The following is a 13,695-nucleotide window of genomic DNA, read 5'->3' on the forward strand; positions in this document are numbered from 1 at the left end:
CGACGAGCTGAAGCCGATGGCACCGGAATTTTCCAGGTGCGATCAACGGTTCTCGAGATAGCTTCGTTCATATCACAAAATTTTTCTTAGTAATAGCTAAACTTGGATATAACTCACCCGCAACAGTTCACAGCTGTTTCAAACTTCTTTACTAGGTGTATTTCGACGAGCTGAAGCCGATGGCACCGGAATTTTCCAGGTGCGACCAACGATTCTCGAGATAGCTTCGTTCATATCAGAAAATTTTTCATAGTAATAGCTAATTTTGGATATAACTCACCCGCAACAGTTCACAGCTGTTTTAAACTTCTTTACTAGGTGTATTTCGACGAGCTGAAGCCGATGGAACCGGAATTTTCCAGGTGCTATCAACGGTTCTCGAGATAGCTTCGTTCATATCAGAAAATTTTTCTTAGTAATAGCTAAACTTGGATATAACTCACCCGCAACAGTTCACAGCTGTTTCAAACTTCTTTGCTCGGTGTATTTCGACGAGCTGAAGCCGATGGCACCGGAATTTTCCAGGTGCGATCAACGGTTCTCGAGATAGCTTCGTGCATATCAGAAAATTTTTCTTAGTAATAGCTAAACTTGGATATAACTCACCCGCAACAGATCACAGCTGTTTTAAACTTCTGTACTAGGTGTATTTCGATGAGCTGAAGTCGATGGCACCGGAATTTTCCAGGTGCGATCAACGGTTCTCGAGATAGCTTCGTTCATATCAGTAAATTTTTCTTAGTAATAGCTAAACTTGGATATAACTCACCCGCAACAGTTCACAGCTGTTTCAAACTTCTTTACTAGGTGTATTTCGACGAGCTGAAGCCGATGGCAATGGAATTTTCCAGGTGCGATCAACGGCTCTCGAGATAACTTCGTTCATATCAGGAAATTTTTCATAGTAAAAGATAAAGTTGGCTGTAACTCACCCACAACAATTCACAGCCGTTGCTAAACATCTTACTAGGTGTATTTCGTCCTACCGAAGCCGATGAAACAGGAGTTTTTCAGGCGCGATCAACGGTTCTTCGGAGAACGTCGACCATAGGGCGAAAGATGTGAATCAACAAACAGCGTCGGATCGGTATAAAAAATGCGTGCGGTACTACAAAATGATGCCATGCAGCCATCGACGGTGTCGTACAGCGTCAAAATGCAAGATTTCAACAAATTTTTCGTCAAAACGTGTTTTTCAGCTGCTGAAACGCACGAATTTAACCAAAACGGATAATACTGCAATTATTTCCCCGACAAGTGAATGCAGCCGTTTGAAAATTTCCTTCCGGGGGTATTTCGACGAGCTGAAGCCGATGGAACAAAAATTTTATATGTGCGATCAACGGTTCTCGAGATAACGTCGTTCATATCAGAAAATTTTTCATAGTAATAGCTAATCTTGGATATAACTCACCCGCAACAGTTCACAGCTGTTTTAAACTTCTTTACTAGGTGTATGCCGACGAGCTGAAGCCGATGGCACCGGAATTTTCCAGGTGCGATCACCGGTTCTCGAGATAGCTTCGTTCATATCAGAAAATTTTTCATAGTAATAGCTAATCTTGGATATAACTCACCCGCAACAGTTCACAGCTGTTTTAAACTTCTTTACTAGGTGTATTTTGACGAGCTGAAGCCGATGGCACCGGAATTTTCCATGTGCGATCAACGGTTCTCGAGATAGCTTCGTTCATATCAGAAAATTTTTCTTAGTAATAGCTAAACTTGGATATAACGCACCCACAACGGTTCACAGCTGTTTGAAACGTCTTTGCTCGATGTGTTTCGACGAGCTGAAGCTGATGGCACCGGAATTTTCCAGGTGCGATCAACGGTTCTCGAGATAGCTTCGTTCATATCAGAAAATTTTTCTTAGTAATAGCTAAACTTGGATATAACGCACCCACAACGGTTCACAGCTGTTTGAAACGTCTTTGCTCGATGTATTTCGACGAGCTGAAGCCGATGGCACCGGAATTTTCCCGGTGCGATCAACGGTTCTCGAGATAGCTTCGTTCATACCACAAAATTTTTCTTAGTAATAGCTAAACTTGGATATAACTCACCCGCAACAGTTCACAGCTGTTTCAAACTTCTTTACTAGGTGTATTTCGACGAGCTGAAGCCGATGGCACCGGAATTTTCCAGGTGCGATCAACGGTTCTCGAGATAGCTTCGTTCATATCAGAAAATTTTTCATAGTAATAGCTAATCTTGGATATAACTCACCCGCAACCGTTCACAGCTGTTTTAAACTTCTTTACTAGGTGTATTTTGACGAGCTGAAGCCGATGGCACCGGAATTTTCCAGGTGCGATCAACGGTTCTCGAGATATCTTCGTTCATATCAGAAAATTTTTCTTAGTAATAGCTAAACTTGGATATAACGCAACCACAACGGTTCACAGCTGTTTGAAACGTCTTTGCTCGATGTATTTCGACGAGCTGAAGCCGATGGCACCGGAATTTTCCAGGTGCGATCAACGGTTCTCGAGATAGCTTCGTTCATATCAGAAAATTTTTCTTAGTACTAGCTAAACTTGGATATAACGCACCCACAACGGTTCACAGCTGTTTGAAACGTCTTTGCTCAATGTATTTCGACGAGCTGAAGCCGATGGCACCGGAATGTTCCAGGTGCGATCAACGGTTCTCGAGATAGCTTCGTTCATATCACAAAATTTTTCTTAGTAATAGCTAAACTTGGATATAACTCACCCGCAACAGTTCACAGCTGTTTCAAACTTCTGTACTAGGTGTATTTCGATGAGCTGAAGCCGATGGCACCGGAATTTTCCAGGTGCGACCAACGGTTCTCGAGATAGTTTCGTTCATATCAGAAAATTTTTCATAGTAATAGCTAATCTTGGATATAACTCACCCGCAACAGTTCACAGCTGTTTCAAACTTCTTTGCTCGGTGTATTTCGACGAGCTGAAGCCGATGGAACCGGAATTTTCCAGGTGCGATCAACGGTTCTCGAGATAGCTTCGTTCATATCAGAAAATTTTTCATAGTAATAGATAATCTTGGATATAACTCACCCGCAACAGTTCACAGCTGTTTTAAACTTCTTTACTAGGTGTATTTTGACGAGCTGAAGCCGATGGCACCAGAATTTTCCAGGTGCGATCAACGGCTCTCGAGATAACTTCGTTCATATCAGGAAATTTTTCATAGTAAAAGATAAAGTTGGCTGTAACTCACCCACAACAATTCACAGCCGTTGCTAAACATCTTACTAGGTGTATTTCGTCCTACCGAAGCCGATGAAACAGGAGTTTTTCAGGCGCGATCAACGGTTCTTCGGAGAACGTCGACCATAGGGCGAAAGATGTGAATCAACAAACAGCGTCGGATCGGTATAAAAAATGCGTGCGGTACTACAAAATGATGCCATGCAGCCATCGACGGTGTCGTACAGCGTCAAAATGCAAGATTTCAACAAATTGTTCGTCAAAACGTGTTTTTCAGCTGCTGAAACGCACGAATTTAACCAAAACGGATAATACTGCAATTATTTCCCCGACAAGTGAATGCAGCCGTTTGAAAATTTCCTTCCGGGGGTATTTCGACGAGCTGAAGCCGATGGAACAAAAATTTTATATGTGCGATCAACGGTTCTCGAGATAACGTCGTTCATATCAGAAAATTTTTCATAGTAATAGCTAATCTTGGATATAACTCACCCGCAACAGTTCACAGCTGTTTTAAACTTCTTTACTAGGTGTATGCCGACGAGCTGAAGCCGATGGCACCGGAATTTTCCCGGTGCGATCAACGGTTCTCGAGATAGCTTCGTTCATACCACAAAATTTTTCTTAGTAATAGCTAAACTTGGATATAACTCACCCGCAACAGTTCACAGCTGTTTCAAACTTCTTTACTAGGTGTATTTCGACGAGCTGAAGCCGATGGCACCGGAATTTTCCAGGTGCGATCAACGGTTCTCGAGATAGCTTCGTTCATATCAGAAAATTTTTCATAGTAATAGATAATCTTGGATATAACTCACCCGCAACAGTTCACAGCTGTTTTAAACTTCTTTACTAGGTGTATTTTGACGAGCTGAAGCCCATGGCACCGGAATTTTCCAGGTGCGATCAACGGTTCTCGAGATAGCTTCGTTCATATCAGAAAATGTTTCTTAGTAATAGCTAAACTTGGATATAACGCACCCACAACGGTTCACAGCTGTTTGAAACGTCTTTGCTCAATGTATTTCGACGAGCTGAAGCCGATGGCACCGGAATTTTCCAGGTGCGATCAACGGTTCTCGAGATAGCTTCGTTCATATCAGAAAATTTTTCATAGTAATAGATAATCTTGGATATAACTCACCCGCAACAGTTCACAGCTGTTTTAAACTTCTTTACTAGGTGTATTTTGACGAGCTGAAGCCCATGGCACCGGAATTTTCCAGGTGCGATCAACGGTTCTCGAGATAGCTTCGTTCATATCAGAAAATGTTTCTTAGTAATAGCTAAACTTGGATATAACGCACCCACAACGGTTCACAGCTGTTTGAAACGTCTTTGCTCAATGTATTTCGACGAGCTGAAGCCGATGGCACCGGAATTTTCCAGGTGCGATCAACGGTTCTCGAGATAGCTTCGTTCATATCACAAAATTTTTCTTAGTAATAGCTAAACTTGGATATAACTCACCCGCAACAGTTCACAGCTGTTTTAAACTTCTTTACTAGGTGTATTTTGACGAGCTGAAGCCGATGGCACCGGAATTTTCCAGGTGCGATCAACGGTTCTCGAGATAGCTTCGTTCATATCAGAAAATTTTTCTTAGTAATAGCTAAACTTGGATATAACGCACCCACAACGGTTCACAGCTGTTTGAAACGTCTTTGCTCGATGTATTTCGACGAGCTGAAGCCGATGGCACCGGAATTTTCCAGGTGCGATCAACGGTTCTCGAGATAGCTTCGTTCATATCAGAAAATTTTTCTTAGTAATAGCTAAACTTGGATATAACGCACCCACAACGGTTCACAGCTGTTTGAAACGTCTTTGCTCGATGTATTTCGACGAGCTGAAGCCGATGGCACCGGAATTTTCCAGGTGCGATCAACGGTTCTCGAGATAGCTTCGTTCATATCACAAAATTTTTCTTAGTAATAGCTAAACTTGGATATAACTCACCCGCAACAGTTCACAGCTGTTTCAAACTTCTTTACTAGGTGTATTTCGACGAGCTGAAGCCGATGGCACCGGAATTTTCCAGGTGCGATCAACGGTTCTCGAGATAGCTTCCTGAATATCAGAAAATTTTTCATAGTAATAGATAATCTTGGATATAACTCACCCGCAACAGTTCACAGCTGTTTTAAACTTCTTTACTAGGTGTATTTCGACGAGCTGAAGCCGATGGCACCGGAATTTTCCAGGTGCGATCAACGGTTCTCCAGATAGCTTCGTTCATATCAAAAAATTTTTCTTAGTAATAGCTAAACTTGGATATAACACACCCGCAACAGTTCACAGCTGTTTCAAACGTCGTTACTAGGTGTATTTCGACGAGCTGAAGCCGATGGCACCGGAATTTTCCAGGTGCGATCAACGGTTCTCGAGATAGCTTCGTTCATATCAGAAAATTTTTCATAGTAATAGCTAATCTTGGATATAACTCACCCGCAACCGTTCACAGCTGTTTTAAACTTCTTTACTAGGTGTATTTTGACGAGCTGAAGCCGATGGCACCGGAATTTTCCAGGTGCGATCAACGGTTCTCGAGATATCTTCGTTCATATCAGAAAATTTTTCTTAGTAATAGCTAAACTTGGATATAACGCAACCACAACGGTTCACAGCTGTTTGAAACGTCTTTGCTCGATGTATTTCGACGAGCTGAAGCCGATGGCACCGGAATTTTCCAGGTGCGATCAACGGTTCTCGAGATAGCTTCGTTCATATCAGAAAATTTTTCTTAGTACTAGCTAAACTTGGATATAACGCACCCACAACGGTTCACAGCTGTTTGAAACGTCTTTGCTCAATGTATTTCGACGAGCTGAAGCCGATGGCACCGGAATGTTCCAGGTGCGATCAACGGTTCTCGAGATAGCTTCGTTCATATCACAAAATTTTTCTTAGTAATAGCTAAACTTGGATATAACTCACCCGCAACAGTTCACAGCTGTTTCAAACTTCTGTACTAGGTGTATTTCGATGAGCTGAAGCCGATGGCACCGGAATTTTCCAGGTGCGACCAACGGTTCTCGAGATAGTTTCGTTCATATCAGAAAATTTTTCATAGTAATAGCTAATCTTGGATATAACTCACCCGCAACAGTTCACAGCTGTTTCAAACTTCTTTGCTCGGTGTATTTCGACGAGCTGAAGCCGATGGAACCGGAATTTTCCAGGTGCGATCAACGGTTCTCGAGATAGCTTCGTTCATATCAGAAAATTTTTCATAGTAATAGATAATCTTGGATATAACTCACCCGCAACAGTTCACAGCTGTTTTAAACTTCTTTACTAGGTGTATTTTGACGAGCTGAAGCCGATGGCACCAGAATTTTCCAGGTGCGATCAACGGCTCTCGAGATAACTTCGTTCATATCAGGAAATTTTTCATAGTAAAAGATAAAGTTGGCTGTAACTCACCCACAACAATTCACAGCCGTTGCTAAACATCTTACTAGGTGTATTTCGTCCTACCGAAGCCGATGAAACAGGAGTTTTTCAGGCGCGATCAACGGTTCTTCGGAGAACGTCGACCATAGGGCGAAAGATGTGAATCAACAAACAGCGTCGGATCGGTATAAAAAATGCGTGCGGTACTACAAAATGATGCCATGCAGCCATCGACGGTGTCGTACAGCGTCAAAATGCAAGATTTCAACAAATTGTTCGTCAAAACGTGTTTTTCAGCTGCTGAAACGCACGAATTTAACCAAAACGGATAATACTGCAATTATTTCCCCGACAAGTGAATGCAGCCGTTTGAAAATTTCCTTCCGGGGGTATTTCGACGAGCTGAAGCCGATGGAACAAAAATTTTATATGTGCGATCAACGGTTCTCGAGATAACGTCGTTCATATCAGAAAATTTTTCATAGTAATAGCTAATCTTGGATATAACTCACCCGCAACAGTTCACAGCTGTTTTAAACTTCTTTACTAGGTGTATGCCGACGAGCTGAAGCCGATGGCACCGGAATTTTCCCGGTGCGATCAACGGTTCTCGAGATAGCTTCGTTCATACCACAAAATTTTTCTTAGTAATAGCTAAACTTGGATATAACTCACCCGCAACAGTTCACAGCTGTTTCAAACTTCTTTACTAGGTGTATTTCGACGAGCTGAAGCCGATGGCACCGGAATTTTCCAGGTGCGATCAACGGTTCTCGAGATAGCTTCGTTCATATCAGAAAATTTTTCATAGTAATAGATAATCTTGGATATAACTCACCCGCAACAGTTCACAGCTGTTTTAAACTTCTTTACTAGGTGTATTTTGACGAGCTGAAGCCCATGGCACCGGAATTTTCCAGGTGCGATCAACGGTTCTCGAGATAGCTTCGTTCATATCAGAAAATGTTTCTTAGTAATAGCTAAACTTGGATATAACGCACCCACAACGGTTCACAGCTGTTTGAAACGTCTTTGCTCAATGTATTTCGACGAGCTGAAGCCGATGGCACCGGAATTTTCCAGGTGCGATCAACGGTTCTCGAGATAGCTTCGTTCATATCAGAAAATTTTTCATAGTAATAGATAATCTTGGATATAACTCACCCGCAACAGTTCACAGCTGTTTTAAACTTCTTTACTAGGTGTATTTTGACGAGCTGAAGCCCATGGCACCGGAATTTTCCAGGTGCGATCAACGGTTCTCGAGATAGCTTCGTTCATATCAGAAAATGTTTCTTAGTAATAGCTAAACTTGGATATAACGCACCCACAACGGTTCACAGCTGTTTGAAACGTCTTTGCTCAATGTATTTCGACGAGCTGAAGCCGATGGCACCGGAATTTTCCAGGTGCGATCAACGGTTCTCGAGATAGCTTCGTTCATATCACAAAATTTTTCTTAGTAATAGCTAAACTTGGATATAACTCACCCGCAACAGTTCACAGCTGTTTTAAACTTCTTTACTAGGTGTATTTTGACGAGCTGAAGCCGATGGCACCGGAATTTTCCAGGTGCGATCAACGGTTCTCGAGATAGCTTCGTTCATATCAGAAAATTTTTCTTAGTAATAGCTAAACTTGGATATAACGCACCCACAACGGTTCACAGCTGTTTGAAACGTCTTTGCTCGATGTATTTCGACGAGCTGAAGCCGATGGCACCGGAATTTTCCAGGTGCGATCAACGGTTCTCGAGATAGCTTCGTTCATATCACAAAATTTTTCTTAGTAATAGCTAAACTTGGATATAACTCACCCGCAACAGTTCACAGCTGTTTCAAACTTCTTTACTAGGTGTATTTCGACGAGCTGAAGCCGATGGCACCGGAATTTTCCAGGTGCGATCAACGGTTCTCGAGATAGCTTCCTGAATATCAGAAAATTTTTCATAGTAATAGATAATCTTGGATATAACTCACCCGCAACAGTTCACAGCTGTTTTAAACTTCTTTACTAGGTGTATTTCGACGAGCTGAAGCCGATGGCACCGGAATTTTCCAGGTGCGATCAACGGTTCTCCAGATAGCTTCGTTCATATCAAAAAATTTTTCTTAGTAATAGCTAAACTTGGATATAACACACCCGCAACAGTTCACAGCTGTTTCAAACGTCGTTACTAGGTGTATTTCGACGAGCTGAAGCCGATGGAACAAAAATTTTAGATGTGCGATCAACGGTTCTCGAGATAACTTCGTTCATATCAGAAAATTTTTCATAGTAAAAGATAAAGTTGGCTGTAACTCACCCACAACAATTCACAGCCGTTGCTAAACATCTTACTAGGTGTATTTCGTCCTACCGAAGCCGATGAAACAGGAGTTTTTCAGGCGCGATCAACGGTTCTTCGGAGAACGTCGACCATAGGGCGAAAGATGTGAATCAACAAACAGCGTCGGATCGGTATAAAAAATGCGTGCGGTACTACAAAATGATGCCATGCAGCCATCGACGGTGTCGTACAGCGTCAAAATGCAAGATTTCAACAAATTTTTCGTCAAAACGTGTTTTTCAGCTGCTGAAACGCACGAATTTCACCAAAACGGATAATACTGCAATTATTTCCCCGACAAGGGAATGCAGCCGTTTGAAAATTTCCTTCCGGGGGTATTTCGACGAGCTGAAGCCGATGGAACAAAAATTTTAGATGTGCGATCAACGGTTCTCGAGATAACGTCGTTCATATCAGAAAATTTTTCATAGTAATAGCTAATCTTGGATATAACTCACCCGCAACAGTTCACAGCTGTTTTAAACTTCTTTATTAGGTGTATGCCCACGAGCTGAAGCCGATGGCACCGGAATTTTCCAGGTGCGATCACCGGTTCTCGAGATAGCTTCGTTCATATCAGAAAATTTTTCTTAGTAATAGCTAAACTTGGATATAACTCACCCGCAACAGTTCACAGCTGTTTCAAACTTCTTTGCTCGGTGTATTTCGACGAGCTGAAGCCGATGGCACCGGAATTTTCCAGGTGCTATCAACGGTTCTCGAGATAGCTTCGTTCATATCAGAAAATTTTTCTTAGTAATAGCTAAACTTGGATATAACTCACCCGCAACAGTTCACAGCTGTTTCAAACTTCTTTGCTCGGTGTATTTCGACGAGCTGAAGCCGATGGCACCGGAATTTTCCAGGTGCGATCAACGGTTCTCGAGATAGCTTCGTGCATATCAGAAAATTTTTCTTAGTAATAGCTAAACTTGGATATAACTCACCCGCAACAGATCACAGCTGTTTTAAACTTCTGTACTAGGTGTATTTCGATGAGCTGAAGTCGATGGCACCAGAATTTTCCAGGTGCGATCAACGGTTCTCGAGATAGCTTCGTTCATATCAGTAAATTGTTCTTAGTAATAGCTAAACTTGGATATAACTCACCCGCAACAGTTCACAGCTGTTTCAAACTTCTTTACTAGTTGTATTTCGACGAACTGAAGCCGATGGCACCGGAATTTTCCAGGTGCGATCACCGGTTCTCGAGATAGCTTCGTTCATATCAGAAAATTTTTCTTAGTAATAGCTAAACTTGGATATAACGCACCCACAACGGTTCACAGCTGTTTGAAACGTCTTTGCTCAATGTATTTCGACGAGCTGAAGCCGATGGCACCGGAATTTTCCAGGTGCGATCAACGGTTCTCGAGATAGCTTCGTTCATATCAGAAAATTTTTCTTAGTAATAGCTAAACTTGGATATAACTCACCCGCAACAGTTCACAGCTGTTTCAAACTTCTTTACTAGGTGTATTTCGACGAGCTGAAGCCGATGGCAATGGAATTTTCCAGGTGCGATCAACGGCTCTCGAGATAACTTCGTTCATATCAGAAAATTTTTCATAGTAAAAGATAAAGTTGGCTGTAACTCACCCACAACAATTCACAGCCGTTGCTAAACATCTTACTAGGTGTATTTCGTCCTACCGAAGCCGATGAAACAGGAGTTTTTCAGGCGCGATCAACGGTTCTCGAGATAGCTTCGTTCATATCAGAAAATTTTTCTTAGTAATAGCTAAACTTGGATATAACGCACCCACAACGGTTCACAGCTGTTTGAAACGTCTTTGCTCGATGTATTTCGACGAGCTGAAGCCGATGGCACCGGAATTTTCCAGGTGCGATCAACGGTTCTCGAGATAGCTTCGTTCATATCAGAAAATTTTTCTTAGTAATAGCTAAACTTGGATATAACGCACCCACAACGGTTCACAGCTGTTTGAAACGTCTTTGCTCAATGTATTTCGACGAGCTGAAGCCGATGGCACCGGAATTTTCCAGGTGCGATCAACGGTTCTCGAGATAGCTTCGTTCATATCACAAAATTTTTCTTAGTAATAGCTAAACTTGGATATAACTCACCCGCAACAGTTCACAGCTGTTTCAAACTTCTTTACTAGGTGTATTTCGACGAGCTGAAGCCGATGGCACCGGAATTTTCCAGGTGCGACCAACGATTCTCGAGATAGCTTCGTTCATATCAGAAAATTTTTCATAGTAATAGCTAATTTTGGATATAACTCACCCGCAACAGTTCACAGCTGTTTTAAACTTCTTTACTAGGTGTATTTCGACGAGCTGAAGCCGATGGAACCGGAATTTTCCAGGTGCTATCAACGGTTCTCGAGATAGCTTCGTTCATATCAGAAAATTTTTCTTAGTAATAGCTAAACTTGGATATAACTCACCCGCAACAGTTCACAGCTGTTTCAAACTTCTTTGCTCGGTGTATTTCGACGAGCTGAAGCCGATGGCACCGGAATTTTCCAGGTGCGATCAACGGTTCTCGAGATAGCTTCGTGCATATCAGAAAATTTTTCTTAGTAATAGCTAAACTTGGATATAACTCACCCGCAACAGATCACAGCTGTTTTAAACTTCTGTACTAGGTGTATTTCGATGAGCTGAAGTCGATGGCACCGGAATTTTCCAGGTGCGATCAACGGTTCTCGAGATAGCTTCGTTCATATCAGTAAATTTTTCTTAGTAATAGCTAAACTTGGATATAACTCACCCGCAACAGTTCACAGCTGTTTCAAACTTCTTTACTAGGTGTATTTCGACGAGCTGAAGCCGATGGCAATGGAATTTTCCAGGTGCGATCAACGGCTCTCGAGATAACTTCGTTCATATCAGAAAATTTTTCATAGTAAAAGATAAAGTTGGCTGTAACTCACCCACAACAATTCACAGCCGTTGCTAAACATCTTACTAGGTGTATTTCGTCCTACCGAAGCCGATGAAACAGGAGTTTTTCAGGCGCGATCAACGGTTCTCGAGATAGCTTCGTTCATATCAGAAAATTTTTCTTAGTAATAGCTAAACTTGGATATAACGCACCCACAACGGTTCACAGCTGTTTGAAACGTCTTTGCTCGATGTATTTCGACGAGCTGAAGCCGATGGCACCGGAATTTTCCAGGTGCGATCAACGGTTCTCGAGATAGCTTCGTTCATATCAGAAAATTTTTCTTAGTAATAGCTAAACTTGGATATAACGCACCCACAACGGTTCACAGCTGTTTGAAACGTCTTTGCTCAATGTATTTCGACGAGCTGAAGCCGATGGCACCGGAATTTTCCAGGTGCGATCAACGGTTCTCGAGATAGCTTCGTTCATATCACAAAATTTTTCTTAGTAATAGCTAAACTTGGATATAACTCACCCGCAACAGTTCACAGCTGTTTCAAACTTCTTTACTAGGTGTATTTCGACGAGCTGAAGCCGATGGCACCGGAATTTTCCAGGTGCGACCAACGATTCTCGAGATAGCTTCGTTCATATCAGAAAATTTTTCATAGTAATAGCTAATTTTGGATATAACTCACCCGCAACAGTTCACAGCTGTTTCAAACTTCTTTACTAGGTGTATTTCGACGAGCTGAAGCCGATGGCACCGGAATTTTCCAGGTGCGATCACCGGTTCTCGAGATAGCTTCGTTCATATCAGAAAATTTTTCTTAGTAATAGCTAAACTTGGATATAACTCACCCGCAACAGTTCACAGCTGTTTCAAACTTCTTTGCTCGGTGTATTTCGACGAGCTGAAGCCGATGGCACCGGAATTTTCCAGGTGCGATCAACGGTTCTCGAGATAGCTTCGTTCATATCAGAAAATTTTTCTTAGTAATAGCTAAACTTGGATATAACGCACCCACAACGGTTCACAGCTGTTTGAAACGTCTTTGCTCAATGTATTTCGACGAGCTGAAGCCGATGGCACCGGAATTTTCCAGGTGCGATCAACGGTTCTCGAGATAGCTTCGTTCATATCAGAAAATTTTTCTTAGTAATAGCTAAACTTGGATATAACTCACCCGCAACAGTTCACAGCTGTTTCAAACTTCTTTACTAGGTGTATTTCGACGAGCTGAAGCCGATGGCAATGGAATTTTCCAGGTGCGATCAACGGCTCTCGAGATAACTTCGTTCATATCAGAAAATTTTTCATAGTAAAAGATAAAGTTGGCTGTAACTCACCCACAACAATTCACAGCCGTTGCTAAACATCTTACTAGGTGTATTTCGTCCTACCGAAGCCGATGAAACAGGAGTTTTTCAGGCGCGATCAACGGTTCTCGAGATAGCTTCGTTCATATCAGAAAATTTTTCTTAGTAATAGCTAAACTTGGATATAACGCACCCACAACGGTTCACATCTGTTTGAAACGTCTTTGCTCGATGTATTTCGACGAGCTGAAGCCGATGGCACCGGAATTTTCCAGGTGCGATCAACGGTTCTCGAGATAGCTTCGTTCATATCAGAAAATTTTTCTTAGTAATAGCTAAACTTGGATATAACGCACCCACAACGGTTCACAGCTGTTTGAAACGTCTTTGCTCAATGTATTTCGACGAGCTGAAGCCGATGGCACCGGAATTTTCCAGGTGCGATCAACGGTTCTCGAGATAGCTTCGTTCATATCACAAAATTTTTCTTAGTAATAGCTAAACTTGGATATAACTCACCCGCAACAGTTCACAGCTGTTTCAAACTTCTTTACTAGGTGTATTTCGACGAGCTGAAGCCGATGGCACCGGAATTT

Source organism: Diachasmimorpha longicaudata, unplaced genomic scaffold, assembly GCF_034640455.1.
Source record: "Diachasmimorpha longicaudata isolate KC_UGA_2023 unplaced genomic scaffold, iyDiaLong2 ctg00000075.1, whole genome shotgun sequence".
Classification (NCBI taxonomy): Eukaryota; Metazoa; Arthropoda; class Insecta; order Hymenoptera; family Braconidae; genus Diachasmimorpha; species Diachasmimorpha longicaudata.